This window comes from Trachypithecus francoisi, unplaced genomic scaffold (assembly GCF_009764315.1).
Source record: "Trachypithecus francoisi isolate TF-2019V2 unplaced genomic scaffold, Tfra_2.0 Lachesis_group21, whole genome shotgun sequence".
Classification (NCBI taxonomy): domain Eukaryota; kingdom Metazoa; phylum Chordata; class Mammalia; order Primates; family Cercopithecidae; genus Trachypithecus; species Trachypithecus francoisi.
Genome location: NW_022681467.1, coordinates 56,532,531 through 56,551,252, shown reverse-complemented (window position 1 = coordinate 56,551,252; position 18,722 = coordinate 56,532,531).

The following is an 18,722-nucleotide window of genomic DNA, read 5'->3' as shown; positions in this document are numbered from 1 at the left end:
CTGCGCCCCCTGCTGCCCTGCAGAGGCTTTTCTGAAGAGGAACCTGGGGGACACATCCCCTCCTCTCCCACACTCTCTGTTTTGGGTTTCCCATTTTGTGTCTGCTCTGGTTTGTTTTGTATTTTAATATTATTATTGGCTCATGTGTTTACAATTAAAACCATTGGTGATCGGGCACAGTGACTGGTACCTGTAATCCCACCAGCACTTTGGAAAGCAGAGGTGGAAGGATCACTTGAGGCCAGGAGTTTGATAGTTTGAGACCAGCCTGGGCAACACAGTGAGATCACATTTCTACAAAAGAAAACTTTAAAAATGTTTTAAAACACACACACACACACACACACTCGTGCACACATGCACACACACACACACACACAAACACACACACAACCTATGGTCCCAGATATTCAGGAGGCCAAGGCAGGAGGATTGCTTGAGCCTGGGAGGTCGAGGCTGCAGTAAGCCGTGATTGCACCACTGCACTCCAACCTGGGCCACAGAGCCACATCCTGTCTCAAAAATAAAAACAGAAACTCACGTTGTGGGTTTTTTTGTTTGTTTGTTTTTGATGCTTAAATTATCCCACATTTATCCAATGAATTCACCTTTGATACACCATTGTATGTCTTTGAGTTCTCCTTTCTTTTAATGGGAAATGCTGCGTAGAAGCCGAGAGCTAAGCTTGTATGCTATCACCTCCGAGACAGCCCTGCTTTCAAAACCCTCTGAGTAGGTAGAGCTAGGATGTGTGTTTGTCTGTGTGTGTGTGCGTGTGTGTGTGCTTTAAATCCCTGTTTTATTGCTGTTTCATGGGCAAATTTCATGAAGACGGTTTATTTTCTTATCCTTTTTGATTTTATGTGTGTATAGCTATGTATATGTTTGTCCTAATAACATTAACAGTTATTTATTCTAAAAGATACATTAAATGATGTCAAAATTATGATACCCAAATTACTACTAACAATAAAACTACTGAGTGAATTGCAAGATTTCTCTGTTCCCTTCATCTTTTGAATATAACCACCAAGGATTTAAAGTCAGGTTGCTGTTTTCAAAGATTACCTGAAATAATTTTAATGATTTTTCTTGGTTTTATTATGTTATCACTTTGATATAAAAATAGGTCCATTTGTTTCAGCTTGTTTTCGGTTTGCAATGTGATTTTTTTCTCCTTTTTTGACTTTTTTTTGAACATGTAAAGCATCTTTAAAGTTCAGATCATTCCGAATTATAACTTTGGTATATTTCCCAATGAGATTTTTTGCTTCCTTAGTAAGGGGGCTTATAAAATTGGCACATTTACAAATTTCTTATCTGGGTACATTGGCATTTCTTACATACACAGGGAATAGAAAGGTATTTCCCCAAACATAACTTATGAAACATCACATTTATGAGCTATTCCCTGGACAGCTAGTTTGGGAAACTTTGTAGATACCTCCTCATACACAGATAGATGAATCTGGCATAACAGCCTTGAACATATGTTAAAGGTACTAAGAGTGCCTTCGCTAAGTAAATAGGTTTCATTTTCTTAAACACAAAGTGCTGTGATTATTCCATCTTGGAACATATTTTTCATTGCACACGTTAACACTCCACAGGGCTTCATGGCATACACTTTAGAAATCCCTGATTTAAATGCAGCTTGTTCTAAGGAAACGTTAGAATTGACAGACCTTCTCATGACACATCTTCATTATGATTCATAGGCCTTAACAAATAAGAAACAGTACAAGCCGTGATCTGTGTGTCTCTTAGGGAAGGGCTGGTTCAAGAACACAGTGTCATAGAACTTAGACTATACTCCCCGTCACACAGGACCTTTTCTGTTTCCTCAACTGAGACAGAACATTCAGAACCATACCTGGCACATCTTGGCACGTAATAGCATTTGGTATATGAAAACAATACACTTTTGCTTTCTTTCGGAACTGGAGGTTTCATAGATGCTGACTAGGTAAAGATATTCTATACATTTGTTTTGCCTTCTGAGTTTAAAAAACACATAACTAAAAATATATGAATAAAAGACTTAATGAACACCTAAGAATTCTGGGACAGTTTCACAGTGAATACCGTAATAAATATCAAATCAAATGTTTTTGAACCTATTATATGCAAAAAATGCAAAAACATGTGTAGTCTAACAAAATCTAGAAAAGAGTAAAGGACTGGTGGAGAAATATATTTCAATTACAATATTGTTTACCAAAGCATATTCCAGGGAATACAAGACATAGGAAAGGTTAACAAGTATCCACAAATGTCTCTAAATTCAAATACATTGAGAAATCTCTTTGTTAGGCAAATTAGTTTCTCTACTGTAGCCCTGTAAAATTAATTCTACTTTCAATAAATCCTTAATATACTAATGTCTAGGGTAGATTGCTTGTAAGTATATATCTGATAAATAGATATGCACAGTTTTTTTCTAGGAAAATAATTCTAGAGGGCTAATGTTTCATTTGCTTCACTTGAGGAAATGTTGATCAAGCTAAACCACAGTGCCCCAAACCACTGATAAAACAAATAACCTGATTCAGATACTGGAATTATAAAATGATGATTGACATGTTGAAGGCTTTAATGTTAAAAAAAGTACGTAATATGCAAGAACAGATGGGTAAGGTAAGAAGAGAGATGGAAACTCGGGGAAAGAACGAAACAGAAATAGTAGAACTCAAAAAAAAAAATACTGTAACACAAATAAAACATGTCCTTTGATGAGCTCACCATAGATGGGAGAGACTGGAAGAAAGAGTTGATGAGCCTGAAATATGGCAACAGAAACTTCCCAAACTGAGATGGAAAGAAAAACAGTTGAAAACAGTGCCAACAGCGACAGCAGGAACGGGGCATCAAAGATCTCTAGGACAATTTTAAAAGGTGAAAAACATGCATATTTGGATTACTGAAAGGAAATTAAAGAGAGACAGATCAGAAGAAATTGTGAAGTAATAATTGCCAAGGAATTTCCAAAGTTAATGATAGACACCAAACGTGGATCCAGAAAGGTCACACAATAGCAAGAAAGTTAATGATCAATAAATATACACTTACACATAGCATATTTAAACTGCAGAAAACAAAAAAATGAAAAGAAAATCAAAAGAAGCTAGAGACAAAAAACAAAATTTGTTTTACTCACTGAGGAGCAAACCTAGAAGAATAAGGACTTAATTTACAGTGGATTTATCATCAGAAATCATGCAAAAAAATAAAATAAGCAAAGAGCAGAGATAAGTGTTTAAATTGTTGACAGAAAAAAAAAAACCCTACTCACCTAGCATTCTATAGCCACAAAATTGTTATTCACAAGTGAGTAGAAATAAAGACTTTCTCTAACAAACAGAATCTGAAGGAGTTCATTGGCTACAGCTTTTCCCTACCTGAAATTGTAAAATAAGTTCTTCAGAAAAATGCAAATGCTTTAGAACCAAAATTCATATCTACATACAGAAAGGAAGAGCTTCAGAGAAAAGTTAATGAAAATACAATAAAATATTGTATGTTTCTCATTCTCAATTGATCAGACAGGTAATGAATATAGCATGTGGGGAAGATAAAGAACAGAAACATCTTATGGGATGCAAGGGAGAAAGTGGAAATGCTATAAGTTGCCTATAGGACACGTGACACGGCATAGTGTTATTTGGAGGTGGACTTATATTAGTTAAAAATGTACATAGAAAACTAGAGTGAACACTAAGCATATTAAAAAGAAGTATCGCTAACATTCTAAGACAGGTGATAAAACATAATCGTATGAAATTCTCAATTTAATTGAGAAAGAAAAGTGGAGGGATTATAAAGAAACCAGCAACAACTGCAATAAAAAGAAAACACATACAAACGTGGTAGACATTCATCCAACCATATCAATAACCACTGTAAATATGAATGGTCTAAATACACTAGTTAAAAGAAGATTGTTGAGTGGATTTAAAAATAAGACCACTAGAGTGGAAAAGATAAATAAACAAGACCTGACTACATGTTGTCCACAAGAAATCCACTTTAAATATAAACACTCAGATAAATTCAACACAAAGGGATGGGGAAAAAAAAGATACCTCACACTAACACCAGTGAAAATTATCTGGGGTAGCTATAGTGATTTCAAACTAAGCAGAGTTCAGAGAAAGGAAAACTATCGAGGATAAAAAGAAGCTTCATATTATAATAAAGTGTCAATTTTCTAAGAAAGAAAAATTCGCAACCGTGAGTATGTACATGCATACCTTGGAGATATTGGAGGTTTGGTTCCAGACCGCCACAATAAAATGAACATTGTAATAAAGTGAGCCACACAAATTTTTTGGTTTCTCAGTGTATATAATGCTATTAAGTGTGCAATAGCATTATGTCTAAAAAGATAATGTACATACCTTCATTAAAAATACTGACAAAAAGTGCTAAAAACCATCTGAACCTACAGCAAGTCATAATCTCTTTGCTGGGGGAAGGTCTTGCCTCAATGTTGAAGGCTGCTGACTGATCAAGGTGGTAGTTGCTGAAGGTTGGGGTGGCTTTGGCAATTTCTTAAAATGAAACATAGATGAAGTTTGCTGCATGGATTGACTCCTCCTTTCATGAAAGATTTCCCTGTAGCATGCAATCCTGTTTTATATCATTTTACCCACAGTAGAACTTCTTTCAAGACTGAGGTCAGTCCTCTCAAACCCTGTTGCCGCTTTATCAACCAACTTTATGTAATATTCTAAATCCTTTATTGTCGTTTAACAATGTTCACAGTATCTTCACCGAGAGTAGATTCCATGTCAACAAACCACTTTATTTGCTAACCCATAAGAAGCAACTCCTTATGCATTTCAAGTTTTATCATGAGATTGCAGCAATTCAAAGACAGCTACAGACTCCACTTCTAATTCTAGTTGTCTTGCTGTTTTTACCACATTGAGGTTACTTTCTCCACTGAAATCTTGAACCCCTTAAAGTCATCCAGGAAGATTGGAATCAACTTCTTCCAACTTCCTCTAGTGTTGATATGCTGACCTCTTCCCATGAATCATGACTATTCTTAATGGCATGTAGAACGATGAATCTTTTCCAGAAAGTTTCAATTTGCCCAGATCCATCAGAGGAATCACTGTCTGTGGAAGCTGTAGCCTGACAAAATATAATTCTTAAACAGTAGGATTTGAAAGTTGAAATTAATCCTTGATCTTTGGGCTGCAGAATGGATGTTGTGTTGACATGAGAACAGTGTTAATCTCCTTGTACATCTCCATCAGAGCTCTTTGGTGACAAGGTATATTTTCGATGAGAAACAATATTTTAAGAGGAATCTTTTTTCTAAGCAGTAGATCTCAACAGTGGGCTTACAACAGTCAGTAACCGTGCTGTAAATAGATGTGTTGTCATTTGGGCTTTATTGTTTCATTTTTGAGCACAGGCAGAGTAGATCTAGCATAGGTCAGTAACCATGCTATCAATAGATGTGTTGTCATTTGGGCTTTGTTTCATTCTAGAGCACAGGCAGAGTAGATCTAGCATAGGTCTTAAGAGCCCTAGGATTTTCAGAAGGGTCAATCGGCCTTGGTTTCAACTTAAAATCACCAGTTGCATTAGACCCTAACAAGAGTCAGCCTGTCCTAAATAGCATCTTCTTTCAATTGAAGGCTGTTTCATCTACATTAAAATTCCTTTGTTTAGTGTAGCCACCTTCATGAACTATTTTAGCTGGATCTGGATAACCTGCTGCAGCTTCTCCATCAGCACGTGCTCCTTCACCGTGCACTTTCTTTTTTTTTTTTTTTTTTTTTTTTTTGAGACGGAGTCTTGCTCTGTCGCCCGGACTGGAGTGCAGTGGCCAGATCTCAGCTCACTGCAAGCTCTGCCTCCTGGGTTTACGCCATTCTCTTGCCTCAGCCTCCCGAGTAGCTGGGACTACAGGCGCCCGCCACCTCGCCCGGCTAGTTTTTGTATTTTTAGTAGAGACGGGGTTTCAGCGTATTAGCCAGGATGGTCTCGATCTCCTGACCTCGTGATCCGCCCGTCTCGGCCTCCCAAAGTGCTGGGATTACAGGCTTGAGCCACCGCGCCCGGCCACCGTGCACTTTCATGCAGTGGAGATTACTGCTTTTCTGAAACCTCATTAACCAACCACTGCAAGCTTCAAACTTTTTTATTGTGCAGCTTCCTTGCCTCTCTTAGCCTTCCTAGAATTGGAGGTGGTTAGGGTCTTGCTCTAGATTAGGCTTTGGCTTACGGGAAGGTTGTGGCAGGTTTGATCTTCTATCCAGACCACTAAAGCTTCCCCCACATCAGCAATGAGGCTGTTTTGCTTTGTTATCACTTGTGTGTTTACTAGAGTTGCACTTGGAAATTCCTTCAAGAACTTTTCTTGGCATTCACAACTTGGTTAATTGTTTAGCACAAGAGGCCTGTCTTGGCTTTCCACATGCCTCCCTCACTAAGCTTTGTCATGTCAGGCTTTTAATTTCAGGTGAAAGACGTGTGACTTTTCTTTTCACTTAAACACCTGGAAGTCACTGTAGGTTTATTAATTGCCCTAATTTCAATAATGTTGTGGATCAGAGAATGGGGGGCTTGAGGAGAGGGAGAGCGATGGGAGATTGGATGGCCGGTCAGTGGATCACATTTATTGATTGTTTGCAGTCCTATATGGGTGCAGTTTCTGTTTCCTCAAATAATGACAATAGTAACATCAAAGATCACTGATCACAGATTACCATGACAGATATAATAAAGATTAGAAGTCTAAAGTATTGAGAGAGTTACCAAAATGTGACACAGAGACACAAAGTGAGCACAAATTATTGGGGAAAAAAATGGTGCTGATAGACTCGCTCAGTGCAGGGTTGCCACGACACTATAATTTATGTAAAAAATGCAGTATCAGCAGGGCATGGTGGCTCATGCCTGTAATCCCAACACTTTGGGAGGCCAAGGAGGGTAGATCATGAGGTCCGGAGTTCAAGACCAGCCTGGCCAAGATGGTGAAACCCTGTGTCTATTAGAACTACAAAAATTAGCCGGGTGTAGCATGCAATTGGTGGGTGCCTATAATCCCAGCTACTTGGGAGGCTGAGGCAGAGAATTGCTTGAACCCAAGAGGCAGAGGTTGCAGTGAGCGAGATCACACCACTACACTCCAGCCTGGGTGACAGAACGAGAATCCATCTCAAAAAAAATAAAAAAATAAAAAAATAAGAAACAAAAAAGTCCCTGCAGTATCTGCAGAGTGCAATAAAACAAAGTGCAGTGAAATGGGTATACCTGCATATTCTTAACAAGAGAGGATCCAAATACATGAGGCAAAACGGATAGAACTGCAAGGAGAAATAGACAAATCCACTATACTAATTGGAGATATCAACAGACCTCTTGTCAGTAATTGATAGATTTAGCAAGCAGAAAATCAGTAGTTGATGTGACAGTGCTATCAATCAACTTGATTTAATTGACATTTGTAAAACACTATCCAACAACAGAAGGATATGCTTTCTTCTGAAGTTCACATGGAGCATGCACCAAAATAATTCACTTTCTGTGTCATAAATTATTACATTTAATAAATTTTTAACAATCATAAAAATATATTTCAGATCCCAATGGAACTAAACCAGGAACTGAATAATAGCAAAAATAACTAGAAAATTTCCAACTATTTGGAGATTAAATAGCACATTTCTAAATAACATATAGATCAAAGTAAAAGTCTCAAGAGAAATGTAAAAAGTAATTTGAACTAAATAAAGATAAAATTATTTTAAAAAGTGGAAGAAAGTGAAAGCATTATTTAAAAGAAAATGCATAGCATGAAATGAATGTATTAGAAAGATGAAAAATGTAAATCAATATAATATTTCACCTTAGGAATCCAGAAAAAGATGTACAATTTAACCCTATAGCATGAGGAAAACATGTAATGAATAAAATAAGAGCAGAAATCAATGAAGTTGAAAATAAAAAAAAAAGAGAAAATAAAATAAAATCTAAATAAATAGAGATATAGTCCATGTTCATGAACTGGAGGATTTAATATTATTAAAGTGTCTGTTTTTTTCCAAATTGACCTATAAATTCAATGCAATACTAATAAAAGTCTCAGCAAGCCACTATGTAACTATAAATAACTTGACTCTAACATCTATACGAAAAGTCAAAAAACATAGACTAGCCAGCACAACATTAAAAAACAGAACAGATCTGGAGGCATTTATGCCAGGAGGAGAATGTTGAATATGTGGAATACAGGGATTTCTCTTTAAGATGGTGAAACTACCCTCTGTGGCACTCTAATAGTGTATATACGGTATTATTTATCTCTTAACACCTGTAGAACAGTATAGCACAAATATAAATGAAAAGCGTTTAGGTGACTGGGGGAATTCTGAGATGGAACGCGGAAGGTGACAAAACATCTGACTACATTGCTGTGATATGACATAATGCCACTGACGGGAGTGGGGAAAATGCTGCTGACCTGTGTAGCTTTGGAATTGAGTGGAATATGAAAAACTTTAAACAAAAAATCTGCACATAAGCACTATAGTCTAGTTGATAATGTTGTTTCCCAGGGGAGTATGTTTTAACAATTCTATACTGCCATCTATGTAAATAGAGATGAATAATTAAGTAAGTGGATGGTGGGTGATTGAAGCCAGGTTACTCACTGTTAGTGTGGGGCTTTACAGATACACAATGAGAGAAGGCTAGAATCATCCATGTGGTAGTGGGTAAGAGACTTCTGTACGAACTCATGTTTAGCTTGAGAGTGAGGGAGAGATAGATCTAGAAATATTTATAGATATGTGTAGACATGGGTTGGTATTTACACATGTTTTCTTGCTCAGTTACCTGAGATTTCCTAGAAGTAATGATACCTCATTAACAACAAGAATAGGAAGTGATAATATTTTGATTTCTAACACTATTCTCCAGTGAAAGGAAGTAGGGCTTCTTGGAGAAATGACTGATTCTAGAATTAAGTTAGAAAAGATATGATTATCCTAGATCATCAATTTAGGATCAATAAGTGATATAGTGCTAACCAAACACAAATACACACACGCACATGATGATGTGGCATGTCCAAGGAACACATGAGCCAGCAGAAAAAACTCCCAATGGTCAAAATTAGAAGAATAAAATAAATAATGTAATATAGGAGTCTGGAGGCTGAGGTGGGAGGATCGCTTGAGCTGGGGAAGCAGAGGTTGCAATGAGCTGAGATTGTACCACTGCACTCCAGCCTAGGTGACAGAGTGAGACTCTGTCAAAAAAAAAAAAAAATTACACCATATCAATAGAATCAAGGAGGTGAAAAACTTCATTATTATCCCAATTTACACAGATAATTTGACAAAGCACAACATCCCTTCATGATAAAACAGTCAGCAAACTAGAAATAAAAGAGGACTTCCTCAACACGAAAAAAGGCACCTATGAAAAATCCCATAGTTAACTTCAAACTTAATGAAAAAGATGAAAATTTTCCCTAAGATCAAGAATGAAGCATAGATTCCCATTCTTGCCATTTTTATTCAATTGGAGTTGTAGTGGAGGTGTAGATAGGATAAGATATGAAATGAAAAAAACCATCCAGAATGGAAAGGAAGAAGTAAAACTATCTCTCTTTGAAGATAATATGATCTTTCATACAGAAAATTTTAATTAATCTATTAAAACATTGTTTAAACTAATAATCAAATTCAGCATGTTCCAGGGTACAAGATAAACATACAAAACTTAATTGTATTTCTGTGCATTACCAATGAACACTACAAACATAAAATTTAAGAAAGCAATTTACAATAGTAGCAAAAATAAAGAGACACTTAGGAATAAATTTAACAAAACAAGTGCAAAACTTACACAGTTGTCCCTTTGCATTTGTGGGTTTTGCGTCTGTGGGTTTAACCAACTGCAGATGGAGAATTTTTTTTTAAAGGATGAGTGTGTCTGTACTGAGTGTACAACATTTTTTCTTGTCATTATTCCCTAAACAACGCAGTATAACTATTTACATAGCATTTACATTGTATTAGGTATTACCAGTAATCTAGAGATGATTTAAGATATTCAAGAGGTTGTTCATGGAGTTATATGCAAATTTACTAACCATTTTATGTCAGGGACTTGATCATCCATTTGCATATGTATTTTGGTTTGCATGTGGGTCCTGGATCCAATCCCCCATGGGTACTGAGGGGCAACTGTACTCTGAAAAACAGCAAAACACTGTTGAATAAATTTCAAAAAACTTAAATAAATTTTAGAATACCCTATGTTCATAAATCAAAAAACCTAGTGTTTTGTAAATGACAATACTACCCAAATTTACAGATACAAGGTTAAAACAGTGTGGTATTGTTAATAGGACAGACATATAGACTAGTGGGATAAAACTGAGAGCATGGAAAGAAACACATATATTTATTGTTTTTTGACAAGGGTGTCAAGACAGCTGAGTTAAACAGAAGTGGGTCTTTTGAACAAATGGTGCTGGGACAACTGGATATCCACCTACAAAAGAATTAAATTAGAGCCCTTCCTTCCACCATGTACAAAAATTGATTCACAATGGATTAAATACCTATATGTAGGAACCAACCTATAAAACTTTTAGAAGGAGGCATCGATGTCTGTCATTGTGACCTTGAATTAGTCAAAATTCCCTTAAATGAGATACTAGAAGCACAAAGGATCAATTTGACTTTGTGAAAATTAACGTTGTTATGCTTCAAAGGGCAGCACCAAGAAAATAAAGACAAGCCACAGGGTGGAAGAAAATTTGAGAAAACAATTTACATAGCAGCATCACATACAAATCATTTGTCTGATAAGGAAAGAACCCTTCAAACTCAAGAATAAAAATAAAATGTCTCACTCTAAAATGAGCAAATTGTATGAGTAGACTTTCTTTAAAGAAGATTTAAAAATGGTCAATAAACACATTAAACAGTGTTCAAAGTCATTAACCATCAGGGAAATACAAAGCCAATATAGGTAAATATCACTTTACACTCCTGTGATGTCTATCATCAAAAAGACAGATGGCTGGGCGCAGTGACTCACACCTGTAATCCCAGCACTTTCGGAGGCCAAGGAGGGTGGATCACAAGGTTAGGAGATCGAGACCATCCTGGCTAACACGGTGAAACCCCCCCTCTACTAAAAATACAAAAAAATTAGCTGGGTGTGGTGGCACACACCTCCAGTCCCAGCTACTTGGGAGGCTGAGGTGGTGAGTTCAATTGCTTGAACCCAGGAGGTGGAGGATGCAGTGAACCAAGATTGTGCCACTGCACTCCAGCCTGGGTGACGGAGTGAGACTCCATCTCAAAAAAAAAAAAGAAAAGAAAAAAAAGAAAGACAATGACAAATGTTGGTAATATGTAGCGACAGTGCAACCCTCATACATTATCGGAGGGAAAGTAAAATTGTGCCATCACTTTGTAAAACGTTCTGGAAGCTCCTCAAAAGATTCAACATGCAGTTACCATATGACCTGGCAATTCCACTCCTAGGTGTTTAACCAAGAGAAATAAAAATACACAGCCACACAAAAACTTGTCCCTGAATGTTCATGACAGTAGTATCCATAGTAGCCAAAACATAGAAACAATACCATGTCCAGCAACTAATAAACAGTGAAATAAAATGCGGCATCTTCATACTATAAACTAATTTGGCAACAAAAAGGAAAGAAGTTCTGATACTGGCTACCACATGGCTGAACCTTGAAAGCATGTCATTAAAAGAAAGAAGCCAGTCGTGAAGGACCACATCATGTATCATTCCATTCATACAAATGTCCAGAATAGGCAAATCTACAGTGATAGACATGTGTCAATCAGAGGCTGACTAGGGCTGAGGGGTTTGGAAGCAAGAGGAGTGACTGACGTTGGGTACTGAGTTTCTTCTTGGGATAATGAAAATGCTCTAATTGTGATGATAGTTGCTTAACTCCAAATACACCAAAATCCATTTAATTGTATGGTCTATATAAGTGAATTTTATGGTATATGAATTACATCTCAATAAAGCAGTTAAAATAACAAGAGCCAGGGTGTAGGACATATGGGAACTCTGTACCATCTTGCATTAGGCTGTTCTTGCATTGCTATAAGGAAATTCCTGAGGCTGGGCAATTTATAAAGAAAAGAGATTTAGTTGGCTCACGGTACTGCAGGCTGTACAAGCATGGTGCCCATATCTCAGCTTCTGGGGAGGCCTCAGGGAGCTTTTACTCATGGCAGAAGGTAAAGCAGAAGCAGGCACATCACATAGCCAGAGCAGGAGCGAAAGAGTAGTGGTGAGTTGCCACACATTTTCAAACAACCACATCTCCTGAGGACTCACTATTGCAAGGACAGCACCAAGAGGATGGTGCTAAACCATTCATGAGAAGCCTGCCCCCAGGATCCAGTACACTTCCCACCAGGTGATTGGATCCCCACCTCCAGGATCCAGTACACTTCCCACCAGGTGATTGGATCCCCACCCCCAGGATCCAGTACACTTCCCACCAGGTGATTGGATCCCCACCCCCAGGATCCAGTACACTTCCCACCAGGTGATTGGATCCCCACCCCCAGGATCCAGTACACTTCCCACCAGGTGATTGGATCCCCACCTCCAACACTGGGGATTAAAATTCAACATGAGACTTGGTGGGGACAGATATTCAAACTATAACATATCTTCACATTTATTTTTGTAATTTTAAGACTCTTAAAACACAGTGAAACATTTACTTTTTGAAAGGCATACCAGCTCTGATTCCCAGCTCCAGAGTTCTCGTGTGCCGTCCCACTAAATGGCAGCGATCCCAAGGAAGTTCTGTGTCCCTCACTAGAGGAAACTACTGCCTGCCTCCTACTTTTTTGCTAGACGAGAAGCTTCTTTCTCATCATTAACTACTCTGCATTCCAATGGCAAAAATGTCATTGGATGTCACACTGCATTGGGTCTCTGAGATGGAATAGATGCCTGCGGGCAGTCTCTAGAAGTCAGTAGTTAAGTGAATACATCTCTGTATTAATTATGCATCAGCATGGGGTTAAAGGAGAGCAAACTGTGCAAAAATACAGCATTTGAAAAAATATTTTATTTGCACCTAATTTTTCAATTATGCATGTGCGTGGATCCACATACCATTTGCTAGCTGCAAATTGTTCCTCTTGTTAACAGCATAGTGCATCAATGAAATTGTACCCAGATATAATTCTACTGTATTTAAGCTAGAAAAATCAAAACCACCTACTAATGCACATTTTTTCAGCTTGAATTTTTAATTTAACTGACTCCTCCAAATTGAGCAAATGATGCATAGATGCGTGACCAGATTCAATGATCAAATTCTTCAATAAAAGGGAGGGTGGATGGGAAGGCAGTTCCAGATGAGTCCTATCCGAATCTAGGAACTGCAGATTCTGTCTAATGTTACTGTGGATTTTCTTCCACTTTATGTCAAGTTACTAAACCTTATGTAAGGGTAGAATAATTAAGCCAGCCTAGAGAAATTACAAGCACATTGTCAGAACACCCATGCTGAAGTCCAGATATGGCTGTCAGCAATTTTGGATCCCAGACTGTTACACTTGCTTTCCTTGGCAAGCTCTAATCAATGAGCCAGCCACAGAGGATCGAAGGCAACTGTGATGAAATGCCACCTTATGAAGTAATTGGCTTCATGGATCTGCCCAGATGAATCATAAAACTATTCATCAATATCCGCAGTTGCACAGCAGTGAGCTGTTACACGGTTAGCTCAAGGAATACTCGGATCAGAAAAGCTTAATGTACGATTCCTTTGGCAACCTATTAATCATCTTCACCTTAGAATAGAAGAGGTTCGGGAAAGGAACAAATCCCATGGTCACCATTAAGCCAGGGCTAGCAAGGCACTTACTTCTCTGCTAATATAGATGCGAAATCTAAATGCACTTACAATGTTTTCCTGTCGAGAATGTAGGTGTAACACTTTTCTATTTCGAAATTTGTATTTTCCTTAGCCTTGATGTATTGTTGTCCATAAAAATTTACATGAATATTGGAAAAAGTGGCCGTACATGTGCTGTTGTTTATAAGGTAATGTTATTCGTGAAAGAAATTCCACTTGCACAAATTCCTGAGCTTTAAAATCTTACTGAAGGATATTCTGAATTAAGGGAGAATTAACTGTAGGGGGAAACATGTAGGTATCACAGAAAATTCTGCTGGTTAATGACTAGTCCTCTGATATGCAAAAGCAATTGCCCAAACTCAACAAGAGATAGTACTTTACCCACTTGCTACGAGAGACTCTGAAATAGTAGCCACATGGATTTTGTTCTTAAGCCTTTTGAAGTAAGAGCTACATGACGATACATTTTGCTTCAGAAGAACATTACTTGAACTGGCAAATTTTTGATATTTTAAAGTATTTGTAAATTCCACTTTCTAAAACTGGTATTGACAACTTAAATCCAACTTTGAAGTTGAAACACAGAGAGGAAGACTTCTCCATATCATGTATTTCACTCCTTCATTTGTTCTTCACTCGTTCATTCATTTAGTCCTGCCATGAAGACAACGAGAATGGAAAACTAATACTTCATGGTGTAGGCCCAAGGGTGGCATTTAGGGAAATTTTATGAAAAGTTCATTTGATTTGGGCCTTGAAGGTTGTTTGAAAATTCAATGTTTGGCCATGGAGAAAGGGAATGACAGGGAATGAGGGAGACATGTGCACAGAAATATTTAGGACAGGCCCTCTGGGGGGTGTGATCAGGAATGGAAATGAGGCCAGGAATGAGTGCTAAGGATGGAGCCAAGGTCCTGGAACCCTGTGTCCCTCGCAGGGAATCTGCAGGGTCACTGGATGGCAGAGGGGCTTTGCATAGACTCCAGCAGGCCAGTGGCCAGGTCAGCCCTGCAGTGACCATGTGAACCTAACATAACCCTCATCTTCACTGGACTCCAGACAGACTTATTTCTGACCTTCCTTTGCTTAGAGCATTAACTTTAGAAAGACCTGAAGCTGCAAATCATTTCTCTGCCCATGTGAGATACAATTCTTCTCCTAGATTCTTGTCAGTTTTACACTCAGGAATATCTTTCTCAAGGAGCTGGAAGCAATTCCTTTGAAATGCAATCATCTCTGTGGGAGAAAGGGAGCCTAGTTTTATAAGCACCAATCAGAAAATCCAGATGGCTTAATTGCATTGACCAACCTCACTCCTGACGTCTTCCCATCCCTCTCCACTGGCTCACCCCAGCACTTAAACACTATCTTACCGTTTATTTCAGTGGAGTTGAGTTCAATCTCTCTCCCCTATTGCCCCAGTCTTGAATAAAGTCTTCTTTGCCTGTTTATCCCACCTCATGCAGTTTTTCTTTGATAGCAGTTTAAGGAGACTAATCTAGCACCACAGGGAACAGCGAGGAAATGAAAGATCCTGAAGGAAAAACCAAGCAGGAGAATGTATTTATAATCCAGCCAAAATTCACTAAAACCTAAACAGTGCAGTCTTCTGGAAATGGAAAGAGGTTGCTTGGGTTAGCATGGTCATGAAATTCAGGGCAGCCTAGGAGAGAAGTGAGCATCAGCAGCACCCAAGGCCAAAGGGACCTAGCTTAGTGGATTCACCGCTAGATAGGAAGACAGTTGCATCATTATCTGGGATATGAACATCTGGAGGTAGATCTTTTCAGAGACCAGATGGACTTGCATTTCTGCAGGAAGTTCTGAGTCAGTATCAGGATTAAGTATTACCATTTAGGAATTACTTTCAGAGAGGTGGTAACTCAAATTATGAAACTAGATGGAGCTTCTAAAACTATAAAGAGAAAGGAGAGAGTTTAGTTTATAAATTTGAAGAACTATACTTAGGGGTCAGGAATAAAAAGTAAAATAGGATATAGAGATAGGAAAAGGTGTCTACCAGGTCAGACTAGGGCACTATTACACATTTCAAGGGAACAGAGAGCTCTTCGGAGGAAGGGATGGCGGAAACCTCAAATACTGTAGGGAAGGGCAGGCAGATAAGAAACCGAGGGAAGACCCTCGGTGAGGGAGCAAGGATCAGGGAGGTTCTCAATGATGTCAAGAGAATGGTTTCAGGTTGGGCGCAGTGGCTCATGCCTGTAATCCCAATACTTTGGGAGGCTGAGGCAGGCAGATCACCTGAGGTCAGGAGTTCAAGACCAGCCTGGCCAACATGGTGAACCTCCGTCTCAGTTTTCTTCCAGCTCTGTCTGCCTCCAGAATGACAGTGCCTACACCAGATAAGCTTTCCCAGAAACAGAGCCTGAGATGGGGATTCTTGTTCAAGAGGTTTATTGGGAAATTGTCCCTGGGAGAAGAAGACAGAAGGAGGCCAGAGAGGGCAAGGAGATGGGAAACGTGTCTAAACTAGAATATGGCTCACTGACAGCTCTGGGGCACAACTGAAACTATCTTTGCAAAAATTATAACAGTGAGAAAATTATGACAACGAAAGAGATCTGATCTAATCAACCCTCATCTTGCCTTCAACTCCAAACTGCCCTTGGTCATTCCTGAGCTTGGGACAGACTTTGGGAGAAATTTAGTTTATAGTTTAAATGATGTAGCCTTTCCCCAAAATGAAACCACCTTTATAAACCTCACGGAAGGCCACCAGATTGGGAGGATAAGAGGGGCCACATTCTGCTAAGATGTAGGCATAGTGAAACAGTTGCCAGCCATTGTTTCAGAGGGGGTAAGATGTTCACTTCCCCCAATTACTCCTATAATTAGTGTCACTATTTTAGAACCTAAGATCGGCCTTTTGAGATGTCTTTTACGGCCTTTGATTTCTGACCACCAGTTGGCCCCACCCAGAGCTGTGACTCATACAGTCCTGTGGCCCCACCCAAAAGTGGACTCAGTGCAGGAGGACCGATTTCCACATCTCATTGAGTGCATCCCCAATCAATCAGCAGCACCCATTTCCTAACCCCTGCTCACCAAACAGTCCTTGAGAAACCCTCACCTCTGAATTTTGGGGGAGATTGATTTTGAGTAATAACTTCATCTCCCACCTAATGTGGCCAGCCTCGTGTCAGCTACCCTCTTTCTTTCTTGCAATGCCATGGTCTCAGTGAATCGGTTTTGCCTGTGCAGTGAGTAGGAGGAACCCATTGGGTGATTACACAACTTCAACACAATTCTCACTTTGAGACAGGGAGCAAGCATGATGTGAGTCATGTGTCATCGGGGTCTGGTGGGAGAGTGGAGGCTACAGGCAGCTCAGCATCCGGGAGCAAAAGGCTCCTGTGAGGCTGACTCAGCAGTGCTGACTCAGCCTTCCTGAGTGGGTAGTCGGTGGCTGTGAGCTGTCAGGGGCCAATACTCAGCTGCGGGGAATGGGAACATCTGCTGGGGAAGGGGTCTGGGCATGTGCCCACTGTATCTTCCACAGCAGCTGATCCCAAACTTGAGTGAGCTCAGGATCAACTGGAGGGCTGTTTAAAACAGCAGTGGGTCCACCCTCCAGAATCCCCCACTCAGTCGTGACGGGGTGGAGCCCAAGAATCATGTCTGCCTAAAACCTATAAAACCAAGCTGCACCCTGACCACCTTGGGCACATGTTCTCATGATCTCCTGAGGGCTGCATCATGGGTCAGGGTCACTCATATTTGGCTCAGGAGAAATCTCTTCAAATATTTTACAGAGTTTGACTCTTTTCATGGACACAGGCAAATTTTTCTGTGGAGGGGGATGAGGCTGAACGTGCATGAGTCCAGTAAGTTTCCAGGCGCTGCTGCTGCTTCTGAGCTATGCACCACATTTTAAGACCACCGATCTACAAAGTAGATACATCTGGTGCTAGGAAATACCTGGACCTTGTACAAGACATAAAGTCATATCTGTGCCTGTGACTCACTTTGGCCTGAAGCATCCCCCACCTTCTTAACCAAATTTATGACATCATTTAGGTATAAGCTTAAGGATGGCTTTCCAGGGGAAAGCTTTTCAGGCCTTTGCTACAGCAAACCCCTTGGTGATGAATCTGTACGACTAATTGCAACTGTAATTGTATATTTACTTGGCATTATTTGATTCATGATTTGATTATTTGATTAAAAACTCTCTCCCACCACTCTGCCTGTGACGTGAGGATGAGCTGGTGTCCTTCTGCCTGTCATCGTACATCTAAGAGTGCGGAGTCTGTTGAGGAGCCCAGGATCTGGCTGGAGCCAGACTGCCTGGGTTCGTTCTCACCCTCCCCACAACCACCACGTAATTGGAGCAAATTATTTCAGTTTTTCTTATTTCATTCTATTTCAAATTATTTTGCCGTTGCAAATAAATTCAATTCATTTCTAATTACATTATTCATTGTTTCAGTGGTCTCACATGCAACATGGAAATAAGAACCTACTTGACAGGGTTGCCAAGAGTAGTAGTGAGTTGGTGGCTAGAGGGTGGTCGGATGCTGCGTGGCGCAGAGTGGGTGGAAGTCTGTGCTCACCATCCTATTGTGTAGCACAGTGAGCATTTATTAAATATTTGTTGATGAGTGAATCAATAATATTATAAGGGAAAAACTTGTTTAAACAATAAAAAAAAAAATCCTTCCCTAAATCATGTCAATTACACAGATTTCCCAGCTGAAGCTGTGGGTCCAGTACCTGGGACATTCCTAGTCCCTGGGGCAAAACAATGTCAGTTTCTTACTGCTATCCATAAAAGATAACCATGTATGGAAAA